This window comes from Octopus sinensis, linkage group LG3 (assembly GCF_006345805.1).
Source record: "Octopus sinensis linkage group LG3, ASM634580v1, whole genome shotgun sequence".
Lineage (NCBI taxonomy): Eukaryota > Metazoa > Mollusca > Cephalopoda > Octopoda > Octopodidae > Octopus > Octopus sinensis.
This window is the reverse complement of record NC_042999.1, coordinates 21,803,172-21,808,171: the sequence shown is the minus strand read 5'-3', so window position 1 is coordinate 21,808,171 and position 5,000 is coordinate 21,803,172. Positions and strand designations below refer to the sequence as shown.

Here is a 5,000-nt window from a genome sequence, read left to right as displayed (position 1 = left end):
ACAAACACACACACACACACACTCACACACACACACATACACACACACACACACATATATATATATATATATATATATATATATATGTGTATATATATATACATATATATACATTTGCGTATAGATATATATGCAAACATACATACGTATGCACGTATAAACGTGTGTAAACGGTTGAATGTGGACTCGTCCTTCAATTAGAGTGGTCCTTCCTACTTTGCTGAAAGTTTACTGGGATAAATTGGTTAAGATATGAAAAGAAGTATTAGTATATGAAGTGTATGTTTAATTTATGGAACGAAGTTCTACGTATCCAATCGTTTTTGTCAAAAATGGAGGTGGCAAGTTGCTAAACGTTTGTAAGAAGTTTATTCGTGCATACAATCGTTTCGTACTGAGATATAAATTCATATGACAATTTGCGAATATCAAAGTGCTCATCAGTGCAAAGAAAAATAATAAGAAGAACTTTATAAAGAGCAGAGAAGTTGGATCTATGAGTTTCATGCTTATCCGTTCCTATCTATGTGTGATAGTGATGGGAGTCAAGTCATCTAACATATGGTCGGTTAGGGGATGATATTGATATAGAGATATCGGTAACTTTCTCTCTACAGATTACTATAGGTTTTCTAATTAAATCTCGATATACGCAGCATAGAGCGAGTTAGAGAAATGTCCAATGAAAAAACGTTACCTAATGTAAATAAAAGGTAACAGTTGAAAATAATAATTGGTATTTTTAAATAAGAATTCATAAACAGATGAAGAAAGTTTAGAGTAAGAGAATTATGTTTGTAAAACTTACACTAGTAAGTTAATGTAATCATTTATGAAAATATTGTGGAAGGCGTGGGAAGTAAAAAGAACGAAGTGGATGTGGATTAAGTACTCTTGTTTACTCAAGATCCGCATTAAGGAAACATGGGAGTATAGTAAAGGAGAAAAGATAGAAAAGCGGTAATTGAAATGCAAATATGACAATTCAGGTTGTATTTTACTGACGACGTGTATTGTTAAGAAGAGAGATAAGAACATTTTTGGAGATGTAATAAGAGGAGGAATATAGAAGCGATAATGTAATAAGTTAAATACGAACAAGGAAATCATCAGCTTCTCCTTGCTGGTTCAACATCGACAGACCGGCTTCGGGGTATTTGCCCCTTATCAGTCTGGAGTAGATTTTTTAAAGTCTGTCTATGTATTTGTATATTTTTAATGGATCATGTATATATTTGTTCTTTTAATTCATTTGAAATCGGAATCATATTTATGGACAAATTTACCTGGTCTTACGTTTCATCATATATATATTTTATCATTTATCTCAGTTTCCCCTTGAGCACTTCTAAGAGCAAACCTTAACTTTGTGAGGGAATTTCTCATTATTCATATTTCTCCCCTTTGCAAATATAAGGACACAGAAAATGTGTCAAAGCCGACAGGAGACGTCGATGTTTCCTAGGGCTAAATGGCGGTGGTGTAATTCCCCCACGGGATTGTCACATTCAGTTGACAGTATACGACCACTATATCGCTTCACCACCGCTTATGTCTCTCTGTGACATTTAGAAATTCAATATTTCTAATTTCTGAAAACAGTTATATATATATATATATATATATATATATGTATATACATTTTAAGATACGCAAATATCAGCTGTTAACTGCAGCTCTTGGTGGTCCAAATCGGAAATGCAATTTATGTGGGTGTCTTTTCAATACACCGTCTGGTTTCAAAGTCCACATCACACGCAATGATGAATCTATGGTGTAGGTACAAGAGAGGAACCAGACTTTGCAAAGGAATAGAAACCTCTCTCAATCTATCTATATATATAAATAAATATATGTGTGTGAGCATATATGTGTGTGTATGTGTGTGTGTGTGTATATACATGTATATATAATATATATATATATATATTCCAAACATGAAAACACAAACAGAAAACACAACAACGCGAGGACGTGGAACAAATATAGTATATGATATAGACGCTCAGGAAAGAAGGGAAGAAAGAGGGTTCTACGTTTCGAGCGGAGCTCTTCGTCAGAAACATAGGAAAAGGAAAGATCCAGAGAAGGGAAAACGGAGGAAAAAAACTCGCGGTCTAGTGAGTGTATGTGTGTGTGTAAGCGTGTGTGTATGTATATACATGTTTATATATATATATTATATATATATATATATATATATATACGAATAGAACAAAAAACGCAATGGAGGACAATCTTCTAAAGGCAGGAACATAGGAGATGGACATAACAGGTGTTGGCGGTCGGCAATCAGGTCAAGAAAGAAAGATTATGACTGGTTGGACACCGGTCACGTGGAAGGAGGAGAGATGGGTAGGGGACAGCGGGATTGATGGATTATAAAAAATATCAGAGACAAAGAGAAAGGTACAGGAGAGATAAACGAGTGGGAATTAGTGGACAGTAAAGAAACAGAGGTCTAAGAATTGTGAGAGAGTGGGGGAGGCGACAAAAAGAAAAAGGAATACAGTAAGAGGGGGTACTAAAAGATAGAGTAAGAATCGTACAAAATTCAGATACATACCTGTTATAAGGTGAGCGTAAATGTGTACGTACTCCGCTATATGTATATATGATTATAAAAATGGATCAAAATCGCAATAGAGGACAATAAAACATTCGAATAAATAGACGATACAAAGGCAGAGAAGAGAAATATAAATTAGGATAGGCAAAATATATATGTAGCGACCTCCTCACCCGATAAAATGGGATATATTGAGAAAAATCTTTTGTGGCAATAAAACTACTAAATATATCTGAAGTGTCAAATGTCATTTTAATCATACATTGGGTTGAGAGTGTATAAAGTTTCAACAAAAGAACAATTCATGTATACATCCGTCGTGACGTTGGCTGAACAAACTTGTTAAATCATAATGACCCAGAACATGGGCTGCAAATTTTAAATCTTTATATATAAAAGTAAGGTTGTGTGCTGTCTGTCTCCTACGATTTAGATTCCTAACTAATCCCACATTTTGCGGTGCAGTTTAACCAAAACCGGGTATCTTATAGTCGTGATTCATATCGAGCCCTTCTGGGTATTAGCGTGCGTCTATGATGAGTCTACGATTTTAAAAATAATTTACCATAATTTTTTTCCATTTTCATGCATATTTTTTTAAAGGGAAGTAACTCTCTAAAAATGTCTACAATGAGTCAACGATTTAAAAAAATTTACCATCATATTTTTTCCATTTTTAATGCAGTTTTTTGCTATTTTTTGGCTATAACTCTCTAAAAATGCTGTATAGTTATTTCCCTTACAAACCCGAGTAACGCCGGGCGATACTGCTAGTCTTTATATATAAAAGAGAGGTTGTGTTCTGTCTGACTTTTACGATATTTAGTTTCCTAACTACTCCCACATTTTGCGGTGCAGTTTAACCAAAACCGGGTATCTGATATTCGTGATTCATATCGAGCCCTTCTGGGTATTAGCGTGCGTCTATGATGAGTCTACGATTTTAAAAATATTTTACCATCAATTTTTCCCATTTTTAATGCATTTTTGGCATATATAAGGGAAGTAACTCTCTAAAAGTTTATTATTAAATCTCAGAACGTAAAAAGCTACAGTAACACCCCCCTTTGTGTTTAACCATATTGAGATGGCTATTATACTTTACATCTCTAAAAATGCTTATATAGTTATTTCACTTACAAACCCGAGCAACGCCGGGCGATACTGCTAGTTTAATAGAAACATAAAGTATTAAAAATCACCAGTTGGTGATATACTTTTTTTATCCTATGCATTTATAAAAAGCAACTGATGTAAGCAACTTATATTTCCAAAAACCGCTCTCTTTGCTTTTGTTGTTGAAATGCATCAATATCTGGGGTGCCCAAAAGAAACCGGAAATTTGAAATATTTTATTCACTTTGTATTCTCCATTTGAATCGCGTTTTCCACTATTCGAATCAGTGCTGGGATTTTTGTGATGCCTATTAAATCATCCGTCAATCTTTTTCTTCATTTCCTCCACATCTGCAAATTCCGTAGTACCAGCTTTCGTCCCCAGTGGTGACGTTCGAAAAAGGTTCCGGATTAACTACCCACTGTTCTTTCAGTTCGTGACACCCATTCAGTCGTGACTGCTTTTGATCTTTTGTGGGCAAGCAAGGCACAAATTTTGCTGCAGCTATTTTCATTCGCAATTCCTCGCTCAAAATTCGTTGGCAGGAGCTCCAGGATACATGAGTTATATCAGCAACATCGTCAATTGTTCGGTGACGTTCCTCCAAGATCAGTTCTTGAAATTTTGCGATGTTTTCATTCATTCGGGAGGTCAATAGATGTCCTGAACAAGGTTGGTTTTCAGGAGATAGTTGACCATTCCTAAAACGTGGAAACCACTAATAAACTTGTGTTTTGCTCATGGCAGCATTCTTCTAAGCTGTTCGAAGCTTGATAACTGTTTCAGCCGTCGTTTTCCTCACCCCCCCCCCAAAATAACCCCCCAAAAAACAGAATTTCACAGAAGCACATTGATTCTTCGTTTTAGCCATCGCAAAATTTGATGAACAAGGTAGAAGCACTGCAAACCAAAGACGTAACAAATGGCGATACGACACAAGAGAACGACGCCGGTCGACAAACTGATGCCTGAAGGTCGCATGAAGTGGCTTCTAGCGGTGGAAGCCTGAACAACAACGTGATTGTTCCACAGAGAACATTTCTGATTAGGAGAGTATTGGAGTTCGTTTGAAACATTGTGTATTGTTTGTAAACAATAATGACCATAAACAGCTATGATGTGTTTTGAATGGCACAACAATGGCACAATAATGACAACAAGGGACTATAATAACTGTTATGATATTTAATATTTCGGAATATAAAATTTCCATTATTTCCATTATTTGTATTTGATGGATACTGGTCCTCATCTTTGTTGTTAACACAACGCTTCGGCTGATATGCCCTCCAGGCTTCATCAGGTGTTAGCATT

At 35.5% G+C, this 5,000-nt stretch overlaps 1 protein-coding gene across 1 annotated transcript in view; it reads right to left on the bottom strand.

Annotated features, from left to right (window-relative positions):
• The window catches only part of LOC115209720 (toll-like receptor 13), a 61,181-nt gene extending 58,468 nt beyond the window's left edge, over nt 1-2,713 (bottom strand). The window contains exon 1 of the mRNA XM_029778216.2: nt 2,567-2,713. The gene's annotated coding sequence lies outside the window, so the exon portion shown is untranslated. The remainder of the gene's footprint in view (nt 1-2,566) is intronic.
• Between the last annotated feature and the right edge of the window lie 2,287 nt (nt 2,714-5,000).